The sequence below is a fragment of the Protopterus annectens genome, chromosome 5.part0, assembly GCF_019279795.1.
Source record: "Protopterus annectens isolate FY-2018-M chromosome 5.part0, PAN1.0, whole genome shotgun sequence".
Classification (NCBI taxonomy): Eukaryota; Metazoa; Chordata; order Ceratodontiformes; family Protopteridae; genus Protopterus; species Protopterus annectens.
Window position 1 is genome coordinate 1,453,890,070 of NC_056735.1, and position 12,500 is coordinate 1,453,902,569.

Consider the following 12,500-nt stretch of genomic DNA (forward strand, 5'->3'; position numbering starts at 1 on the left):
AGTCCACCTCTACAAAGAGGCCAGTCACAACTGGATTCCCTCACAGATCAGTCCTTGGATTGCTCCTTTTTGGCATTTACTTCTCTGAAGTCAAGGTCAATGTCAATGGTCTCAGGCTGACTAAATTTGCAGATAATTGCAAATTAGGAGCTGTCATTGAATCCCACACTGACACAAATATTCTCCAGGAAGGACTCACACAGACAAACAACTGGTGTCAGAGCCATGGACTAAAACTAAATGCCAAGAAATGCATAATAGTATCCTTTGGGTAGTCATCCACCCCTGGTTAACTATCATACTGATAACACACCCCCAGATGTTGACCCGTTAGTCAGGGATTTGGAAACACACATAGACAGTGATCTAGCCTTTTCCATCATGTGTCTACAGTAGTGAGGAAATCATTCTATGTTGTACAACTTTCAACAAAGTTATGTCATCTAAGTCAAAGGAAGTCATTGTTCCACTGCATTCAGCATTCATCACACCTATCATTGAGTACAATGCCCCCTTTGTTATGTACCTAACCAAGCATATCTAACAACTGGAATGTCCACAGAAGTTCCTCACTAAAAGAATACAGGGTATAAGTATTCTGTCTCCTACAGGCTTTTGAGGGGAAATCTATGCCAGACATGCAGGGCATTTTCAGACCTCACTCTAATGGACCTCCTGCATATCCACAAAACAAATAGCACAAGAATTACCCATTGTAAAGGCTTAAACCTTGCCTGTGATATAAATAGGACCTACTGGAGAGATAGGTATGTATCCCAGAGACTACCCCGTCTATGGAACAGGCTCCCCATCCATGTGAAGCAGAGTTCCTCCCTTATCCAACTCAGGTGCAACTTGGACAACTGGATGGGAAACTGGAAATTCATCCCTGGTTTGGCACCTATGTCTCTAATGAACACAGGTAACCTGTAAATGGTTCATCTCCCAGGCCCATGCTTACACTTATCAAGGGTATCAGAACTTGTCAGAGATTTGGGATGCATGGCTAGGCTTAAAAAAATCCCTTGTGGTCGTTAGCATAGTAAATACCTATGAACCTATGAACATATCCAAATGCTATTATTGTGGGTTGCCAGTGAGAGCACAGAGAATCCTCATGACTGCCTGAATTAGACCTCCCCGATAGGTTCTGCCTTTGGTTTGGGTGAGATCCACAGAGCAAAGAAAGAAATAAGCATTGCTGATGGAGGGAAATCTTGATCATTGGCAGGCATCGAACACAGGCATTTGCACTTTGAACAAACAGTTTGATTTTTATTAATAAACTAGATGCTTAATATAATTCAGGAAGTGAACATCACACTCTCCAGACTGCAAAGTTTCTTCTTGATTTATAGATATAAATATATGTACACACATACAAACAACATTATTACTTAGTAGTTAACAGGAACATTTGTGTGAGTGTATGTGTGCATGTTAGATTCAACTCAGTGGTGTGATGGGCATGTGGGATGCTTACCTTAGATACCTAACATACAGTAACAGGTACTTAAATTGTCAGACATTCAATCACTTGTTTGCACTCAGCTCTTCAGAGAAGTTCTCAGTGTGTTATGTTATACTGCCTTCTTTTCAGCATCAGCAAAGTGGCATCAATAGTGAATGGAAGAACTTGTTAAGTCCTTATTTTCTTCTCACCATAATACATAGAAAAGAAAATTCTGCATAACATCAAAGGAATGCACCTTATTAAAAATGAAGACACAAAACAATCTATGATCTCTCCTAGGTCATATCTCATAGCTGATGGAATTATGTCTGAGGGCATATCTGACAAATTATTTGCTCCTGAAAATGTGTATAAGAGCATCTTTAACTGAAATATCATTCCTGAGGGAATCATAATATGCAGGTCCCTAATTCCTGAATGAATTGCAGGGAATATATTAGTTTGAAGTATTTTGGGCTAAAATGAACATTATAGCAGGAAAGCCTGGGCAATGGCTCTGTCTTATCCTGTTCTATCCTGTATTATACTTGTAGGTGCAAGTGTTTGCAATGGTACAGATTCTGGTTTAAGTTCCAAACGTTCAGATACCCTAGAAGGACTCCCTTGAAACATGGGTGCTTTATGATTTAGCTAGTCAGGAGCTGCGTTACATGTAGTTTTTATTTCATAAGGAAAAGTTTAATAAAAAAAAAAAACAAATAATATAAGTTTAGAATAGCTCTGATACTCCTCCCAGTCAATCAGGAATAAATTATTTTTGCTTATTCATGAACTGCAAGTCCTTTACTCTGCAATCTGATGTTCCTCTATTTTTTGTTAATGTTATGACTGTAGAACAACTGCTGTCTTTAGTTTTTCATTACCTACAAGAAACCTTTATTTTCATGTCTACAAGATGTAGTCCCATGGAAGAAGGAAGCTGGCATAGTTTATTGAATATCTGCAGGGAAGCAAAAAGCTATAAGCTGCCCATGGACTACTCTGGGTGTCAGCGACATCACCAAGACCATTAAGGGACTGATTCTAAGTAGTCGTCAGCCTTAACCAACTATTTCAAATCAGTTATAGATAAATATACCAATCCTAGTACAGTTTTTGAAGCCATTCATTAGCCATGCCAGTAGCTTAGGCAAGGTTACATCTAAGCCAAATAAAGTTGCAGATGCCATGGAACATCTCTGAAAACTAAAGGTACATAGGAGAGCATCCCTGTATAATCAGCTTTCCTGAAACACCTGTGAAATACCATAGCTTACCAACACTATTTAAGGAGAAGAAGAAGAAAGAGAAGTTTATAAGAAAGTGAATTTTCAACTGGCTGGAAAGACTCCATAATAATTCCACTTTTTAAAGGCAGAGACAAACAGGGCATTAGGACATTGCACACTACAGAGACATCTTAATACGTAGCCCATGCTAAAAAATTTGGAAAGAGTAGTTCGTATCCAACTTGCTAAAACAATGACCACCAATAAATGAATACGTAACATATTATATATGAGTGATGCCTCCAGGTGCATATGCAGTTAACTCTTACTGACGCCTTTAGGCATCAAATATGGCTTGTTCATATTTGCATCAATAATTCCAATACCATGCTATATACAAGGTTTTAAAAAAATTCATTTTTAAACTTACACAGTGGCAAAAAATTCAACTGCATTAATATTTGACCTCTGTCTAGTCCAGGTACATAAATATTAAGTGCTTTTTATGATATTAATTTTTATAGATATAATTTTCACATTTTTCTAAATATTTCAACAACCAAGTAACAGACAGAACTCCTTAGCCTCATATGAAAGCTCTCAGTTAGATGAATACAATGTTGCTGACAGTATGTGTGTAACTTGAGTGGTTGTTGAGATATTGTAAGTTGTTTACAAAGTATTACAAACATAATAGTTACTGTGTTTACTGACTTATAAAATTCAATTTAAGACCAGACCTAGAAACTAAAGAATACTACCACTATAAAAATAGTTTGTGCTGAAGACTTTGCCATTTATATGTCTTTCATAACCCCTATGGTTCCAGAGATATGAACATTTGTTTGAAATGTGAGAACATAATTTGACTCTATCAAAAGGCCCATTGAAAGTTACAGTGCAAACTTCTTGAGTTCCACTGGAGTGAATGAGTTAAGATGGTTTCCTTCTAGGCCAGAGTATTTAGTCATACATAGTAGACATTACCACTCATTGAGACGCTAGCCCTATCTCTGCTGTCCTGTATTTTCAGTATTCCAAAGCATCACATTTAATTCACCATAATTTTATGATATAGGATGAAGCACAATGTACTACAGCAGCTTATCAGCAACTTAAAAAGCAGAAATCAAATAGTAACCTGGGTAATTATCTTTCGTATAATTGTATATCAAATATCAGACTACTTCAAGGCTAAGTACTTGATCCACTATTATTTTCCATGTTATTAAATGACAGACATCTATACACACAAGCCTTAGGATTTAGAAAGATTATCACTGCTAGCACTAATTACCTGCGATTCAGAGACATGATGAAGCCACACCTAGCAACATCTCATAAGTGGTTCATTATCGTGTCTCTGAATTGAACACTCCACTGTCAGACCAGACTGCACTACCGGCCCATGCATCTGCTCTCCCTATCAGCCCATGCATCTGCTCCACCTATCAGCCCATGCATCTGCTCCACCTATCAGCCCATGCATCTGCTCTCCCTATCAGCCCATGCATTTGGGTTACACAAGTACCTTCATACACACATGCAGACATTCTAGCTTTTGCATAGAAACACACATTGGCACCCATGCACACTCACATATGTGTGCAGACATTCATGTGCACACACCTAGGCAACTACAAACATACTACTACATGCACACGCATGTAGACACTCATATAGACAGACACAAACCAATCATTCTCAATACCAGTATGCATGCTCCCACAAACACACATACACACACACACACACACACACACACACACACACACACACACACACACACACACACACACACACACACACACACACACACACATACGTGGCTTTGCAGTATATACCTTGTACAGGGCAGCCCCCCAAACATACACACATAAATTCATAGCTGCATTCATGCCCCTACAGACATGTATACATACACACACACACACACACACACACCTGCAAACATGCTCCTACATGCACACATACATATGCACCCACATAGGAAGGCATAAACCACGCACATTCAACACCTGCATGTATAATCACACAAACACATATGGCTTTGCAGTATATAACTTCTACAGGGCAGCCACCCAGAGATGCACACACAAACTCAGAACTGCATTCATGCCCCTACAGACATATATAGACATACACACATGGCTTTGCAGTATCTACCCACAGTCGAGCTAAAAGCCCTGATCCACCCATTGGAAAGAATAGGTGTACACTGCCAAAAGATGGGTTAAGGTTTTTCCTGTATGCATTACAAATAACACAGTATAGAAATTGTACTTATTGTGGTGTTGGTGATATCTGTGGGACAGCACAAGGTTACACAGCATTAGCCAAGCCCCTACCACTGTGAGATAGCTGTCTGCTCTATTACCAGTGCCTGTGTACCTCTGCAGCAGTATGACTGGTGCCTGTGTACCTCTGCAGCAGTACTGTGGTCTCTGAATCACTCGGGCTGAATGCATTGTGAAAATCTTCCAATACTCTGAAGCAATACTGTGGTCTCTGAATCATTTGGGCTGACTGCATTGTGAAAAACCTAACAAATACTCTGCAGCAATACCGTGGTCTCTGAATTACTGGGGAAGGATGCATTGTGAAAACATGCCAAATACTCTGCAGCAGTACTGTGGTCTCTGAATTACTAGGGAAGGATACATTGTGAAAACCTTCCAAATACTCTGCAGCAGTACCGTGGTCTCTGAATTACTGGGGAAGGATGCATTGTGAAAACATTCCAAATACTCTGCAGCAGTACCGTGGTCTCTGAATTACTGGGGAAGAATGCATTGTGAAAACATGCCAAATACTCTGCAGCAGTACCGTGGTCTCTGAATTACTGGGGAAGGATGCATTGTGAAAACCTTCCAAATACTCTGCAGCAGTACCGTGGTCTCTGAATTACTGGGGAAGGATGCATTGTGAAAACATTCCAAATACTCTGCAGCAGTACTGTGGTCTCTGAATCACTTGGGCTGAATGCATTGTGAAAACCTTCCAAATACAGGCTGCTGCAGTACATTCTGCCTATCTTAATCCTAAAGAAGGACTGAAACTTAAGCATGCTGACAGCTGAACACAATGCCAGAAGTATAACTACACTTCTACAATTACAGCACTCAATTAGTTCTCCTCTTCGCTGGGAGCATGACTCTAATCATATCATGAATGACAGAAAAAAACAGCTTATGATTTCTGGGAACAAAGAAAAGATTAAACCCACAACATGATTTCAAATCAATAATATAAACACTCTCATTGTTGAGCAATATAAATACCTCGGAGTAGTCACTAACAACAAACTTTTTTTTCAAGAATGCTGACATTATATGTGAGAAAAAAGCTATGCACTGCCTACAGAATAACAATTATCCCCATGCATTCTGAACCACTCTCACTGTCTTCTGATGTCAAGACTTCCCTATAGTCTTGGTAACTTCAACAAGGCAGGCATGCAAAAGCTGCATTAGACCTAATGTAAGACTGCCAAATGCACAGCGCAGGCTGTTGACAACCCTCATTCCTGTAGCACTCCCAGTAAGCTACAATGTATGTCCTTCAATAACAAAAACAAACTCATGTACCTGACCTTTATGCATTCATTAGTTAATAAAACTCAATGTGTTCCGCTCTCAGTTCTTTAACACCACCAAAAGGCTACTGAAATCCAATATCACATCTCAAGTACAGAGAACCAGTACCAAGTTGGGTGACAAGGCACCTAATATCTTCTTTCAAAATGGCGGGATGCCTTACCCCTTTATATTAGGTTAACTGATAACCATAATACTTCCAAAAAGTCTATAAAGCATATCTCTGACACTCATTAATGGGCCTAACCTGTTTATTCTCATTTCTGCTATACCTTACCTCAAACACTCCTGTATTTCAAACAGCATGAGCACAGTGTGCATGTTTATAATTCCAGTTAGTTATATAAGTTGAGCACATTTCTAAAGCTAAATGTAAATTCTTATTGTGATCTTTTATTTCTTGTTAGGAGGGTATGTTGCTCTTGTTATTATTCTGTTTCTCACTAAGAAGCCACTACCACACCAACATGTATGTGTACCATGCTATGTAATGATGATTCCTGCACTAATTTAGTACTGTCAGATGTCAGTGTCAGTGTCAGGTAGCACACTCACCTTTGGTGATGGAAGGTTAGGAGGCAGTTTGTTCTAGTCCCACTCCAGGAGATTTTTACTTTTTTTTTTTTGTTGACTTGGTTAATCCCACTAGGCTAGCAGCCTGTTTTCAGGGGAGACCCGAGGTGGTATTTATACTAGTAGAGGAAATTGTGCCAGGGCATCTGAAAAGTTTCTGTATTCTTTTCAATATGCGCAGCAGGATCTTTTACATCCACCTGACCTACCAACTCAAGCAGATGGGACCTCAGTTTAATGCCTCATTCAAGGGACAACACACGCAGGAGTGCAACCACCCCTCCATGCTACAATGCAGTGTCAGCAACCCCATGAAACCTGGTGTGGGAATAGAAGACACAGCCTTCTGCACCAAAGGCTAGTGTGCTACCTGTTGCACTACTGGCACACTGAGTTCCTTTTTCCATTACTAACACTGCAGTTATGGAAGTCTTGCCTGAAATTTTCTTGGTTAGTAAACCCTGTGGATTTGTGAGCAATAGTGGATATGTACATCCCAGATATGGACTCATATTATATTTTGGGCTTAATCAGGGAGGGTAGAGGGGGACAATTACTTCCTTGGACCTAGAGGATATACCTTTACTGATTAGTTCAGTCAGGCAGGAAGATTTCCTAATGATTATTGATAAGATGTGGTGGTGAAAAAAGATAATTTTCAAATATTGTTCCTATATCTCTAATTATGGTATCAACTATGAAGGGGGAATCATTTATGTGGTAGATGCATGAGGATTTTTTCCCAAAGGCTAAAACACTGCTTATTTTGCACTGAGGAATCTGTGTGCATTTGGCCCTCTTGCAGGATATGGGTATCAGATGGAGAGTTGATGACAGCATTGGGTTTGCAGCCATCTGCAAACTTAGTCAGCCAGTGACCCTTGAGGCCAGCCTGGTCATCAGCAATGTATATGCCAAAGAAGGGTGGACATAGTATGGAACCCTGTGGGATACCACTGGTGACCAAGCTGTGTGGATTTTAACTGTGCTACAACCTTCTAACAGGCTACATAGGGGTTAACATTCAAACAGCTGAGTTTCTTAATAATACTCGAGTGTGGGATGATGACAAGGGCCATAGCTAGAGCCACATAGGTAGTGTGTACTGCTTGGCTGTTATTAAGACCTCAGTTACCTTCTCAAGGAAGTATGGCAGATTCATTAAGGAAGAACTACCTTTCACAAAACCTGACTGGGTTGGGTTGTGGGATTGTAGAATGCCAATCCCATTATTTATGAGTTCCGTAATACTATATTCCATTACTTTATAGATAACACTGGCAAGACTAAAAAGTCTGTAGTTATCAGAGGTCAGTGATAGGCCTACCCTTGAACAGGGCCACCAATATAGGCATTCTCCACGCCTTACTATGCTCTAGGAACAGTGCTATGATTTTTGACTTCAGATTTTGCCTTACTCTTCCTACAGTGGTTGTGGAAAGTGTATACACCCCTGTTAAAATGCCAGGTTTTTGAGATATAAAAAAATGAGACCACAATAAATAATTTCAAAACATTTCCCACCTTTAATGTGACCTACAACCTGTACAATTCAATTGAAAAATTTACAGATCTGTTAGGGGAAAAATATAAATGCCCACTCTACCTTGCAAAAGCATTCCAAATCTGTCAGATTGTGAGGGCATCTCTTGTGCACAGCCCTCTTCAGGTCACCCCACATATTTTCTATTGGATTTAGGTTTAGGTTCTGGCTGGGCCATTCCAAAACTTTAATTTTCTTCTGGTGAAGCCATTCTTTTGTTGATTTGTATGTATGCTTGGGGTCATTGTCAAGTTGAAGGGTGAAACTCCTCTTTATCTTTAGCTTTCTAGCAGACACCTGAAGGGTTTGGGTCAAAAGTGACTGGTATTTGGAACTGTTTATAATTCCCTCCACCTTGACTAAAGCCCCAGTTCCAGCTGAAGAAAACCCCAAAAACGTGATACTGCCACCACCATGCGTCACCATGGGGATGGTATTCTTTTGGTGATGCAAAGTTTTGTTTTTGCTCCAAACGTACCTTTTGGAATTGTGGCCAAAAAGTTCAACCTTGGTCTCATCAGACCATAACACATTTTTCCACATGCTTTTGGGAGACTTGATGTATTGTTTTGCAAATTTTAGCTGGGCCTGGATGTTTTTCTATGTAAGAAAAGGCTTCCATCTTGCAACCCTACCCCATAGCCCAGACATATGGAAAATATGAGAGATTGTTGTCACATGTAGTACACAACCAGTACTTGCCAGAAATACCTGCAGCTCTTCAGTGCTGTTGTAGGTCTCTTGGCAGCCTCCCTGACCAGTTTTCGTCTTGTCTTTTTATCAATTTTGGGGGCGTCGTCCACTTCTTTGCAACATCACTATTGTCCCATATTTCCTCCACTTTTTGATGACTGTCTTCATTGTGTTCCATAGTACATCCAATGCTGTGGAAATATTTTTGCACCCTTCTCCTGACTGATACCTTTCAACAAAGAGAGACCTTTGATGCTTTGTAAGCTCTCTGAGAACCATGGATTTTACTGTAGCAGGCAACTGAGTAAATGTCAGGAAAATCCTACTAGGACAGCTGAACTTTATTTGGGGTTAATCAGAGTCTCTTTAATTTATGGCAGGTGTGTACCCAAGAAGACTGAATGCTGTAATTAAATCAAAAAGTGCTTCAACAAAGTATTAGTTTAAGGGTGTGCACACTTATGCAACCAGCTCATTGTAGGTTTTTTATTTTTTTATATTTTTTCCCTTAACAGATTTGTTTAATTTTCAATTTTATTGTACTGGTTATAGGTCACATTAAAGGTGGAAAAAGTTTTGAAATTATTTATTGTGGTCTCATTTTTTTATATCACAAAAACCTGGTGTTTTAACAGGGGTGTGTGCACTTGTTATATCCACTGTAGATTTATTAATTTTCTTCTAATTTTCCAAATAAGGAGAGATCTTTTCAAGGGTATGTCCATTATTATGCTTATCACTTACTATATAGAGTTAACTATCAAAATACCATTTATTCCAAAGATGACAAAGTGCTTCTCTTTGTAAATCTCTGCTATGATTTTTAAGGGCCAGTGCTGTGACAAGCAATTACACAGTAGAAAGTCTAAGAGTGAATAGCTTTAAATCAGTCAACACCCATAGTACTCCCATGGAGCTAGTTTTTTTTTTTATTTTATTTATTTATTTTTTTTTTGGAGAAGACATTTAGAACTTGATCAGTGACATACTTCTCAATGTATTTTCTCACTTATTTTGAAAAAAAAAAGCCAAAAATAATGGGTGACAATGGCCTAACATCCTAGACAACTTTTAAATGTTACGCTAAATTCAATAAAAAAAAGTTAATAGAATAACAGATATAGATCGACATGCAATTTTTTTTAACAAAAACAGTATGAAACTCTTATCTCTGGCATCTTTGACTAACTGTAATTTTAGTGATTTGCGAGAAAACTAAAATTTTTGAAGGTCAGGGCAAAAATATAAGGCAATATCAGGGACAGTTGAGAGGTATGTTCAGAGTTCATATTAGGCTACTACATGCATTATATTGTACATACTTTACGTACTATATTTCAAATATTTTATGTTACTTATTTCTGTTTTGCTACTTTTTCAAATATTTTCCATATCGTTATGACTTGGTATTTTTTAAAAAGCAAATCTACAAAAGAACCCATAACCATATGAATCAAGAAATATGTTTTGCAATTCCAATACATCAATGGATCACATCTGACATTATCTTGGGGGCATCATTAAATTATAAACAACTGTCAAATCTTTTTAATTGGTATGAATGACACACTTTTGTTGAAGTAAACTATGAGTCTAAGACATGCCATTTTATTCTCAGTCAAATTTTACACATATTTAATGGCCTTGGTAGTTCCAGTGACCTAGATTCTCTTAATAAGTCTACCAGATCATTGAAAGTAGGGGCGTGTCTCACTTTTTCATTTCTTAGTTATGCACTTTGCAGCAACAATAGTAAATGTAATACTGCATCTTCCACTCTGTGGGACTCAGGAGAGTCAAGGATACCCAGGACATATAAATGGGCATTGACCTGATAGATGTACCCTGTGTGTCCTGTGTCCTATGCTGAAGCTCACTCCAAAGGTCTGACAGTTCAGAGCTTGCCAAGAATATGTGGAATCATTCTCCCAGTTTTAGCCCCTAACATGTAGGGGAGAGGGACACTGGGAAAAAGTCTGGACAAACTGGAATTGGTATAAAAAAATTTATATAAACACTGCCACTCAAAAAAAAACTGTTCTCTCTGGGCTGCATTGCAAACCTAGGGATTGACAAGATTCTCTCCCATGAGACTAAGGAAATGGAAATTTCATGGCTGCTTTTAAATTAGATCCTAAACTTGTCAGTGACTCCCACTTTTTCAAATATTTTATGTTGTTATTCACTGCTGTGCTGTGTGAATTATATTGTGTTGTGATTATGTTTCTTGAGTTTATACTCCTGGGTCTAATAAAGTTGGAAAATAATCAATATTCTACCCTATTTAAGAATACCAATAAACTAGCAAATAAACAAATAAATAAACAAGTAACCTCCTGAGAAAAAAAATGATGTACTAGGCTATCTCAGGATAAAAATGAAGGGTTAAAAAAATGGAAACAAATTTTCAAAAAGTCAACAAGTCAAGAAAGAACATATTATGATTTTTGTCAGATGCAAGACTGTGTAATAAAGGCTACAATATGTGTGTTCGAACAAAAATGAAGTCACTAACATGACTGTGAGTTATTTAATAGCGCTCCAAAAATTAAGTAACCAGAACACACTTCTACTTTCCAGAGTAACAGTACTGAGCAACTTAATTTTAGATATTCATTCATTTATTCCCAGATTCATACTGTTGAGCACCTACATTTCCTTGAGCTCCTATACCTCCGGAAATCAACTGGCTCCACAAACACACTTGAAATAAACATGTAAATTCATAGATTCGTAAATATTCCAAGGCCAGTGAGTCTCATAACCATTCTTGCCTTTCCAGTACCTTCCCTCTCTCAGGACGTGCCTCCTTTCTCAAGACGGGCAAAGAGCTTCCAGCCTCACATGGTAGCTCAGGAACTATAGGCCTGTGATCTTTTTGGTTAGGAACCTTTCAGGTCTTCTAAATGCTTGAGATGTTTAGTAAGATACATCCCCAAAGGGGGCATTGCACTTGATAATTGGCCTGATTAATGCTGAGTATAAGGGTGCAATTACGTCTTTAGACCTATCAAAGCGTAAATTAAAAACAACTCCCAATTTGCAGTCATCTGCAAACTCTGCTAAATAGAGGTCTTGGCACTCTACTTGGAATTGTTAACCGGGAAAGTCCAACTTGGAACAAAGCTAATTTTAAGCAGAGGCCCGGGGAGAAATGCTCCAGATGCATGTCTTTGTAATGTGGGAGGAAACCACACCCGGAGGAAACCCACACAAACGCAGGGAGGACATGCAAACTCCACACAGAAGGCACCCCAGCTGAGACTTGAACCGGAGAACCTCATGCTGTGAGGTGACAATGCTGCTGCTGCATCACTGCACCATAATCAAAAGAAAAAATAAAATAAGACATGCTGGAAAAATGTTTTTTATTCAATGTTTCCTGCATCGCTAGAATAATATTCAATTACATA

The 12,500-nt window shown here is 38.7% G+C and overlaps 1 protein-coding gene across 1 annotated transcript in view; it reads right to left on the reverse strand.

The window, feature by feature from the left end:
* COL4A2 (collagen type IV alpha 2 chain) overlaps positions 1-12,500 on the reverse strand; it is a 1,470,466-nt gene that overhangs the window by 35,964 nt on the left and 1,422,002 nt on the right. The window lies entirely within an intron of this gene.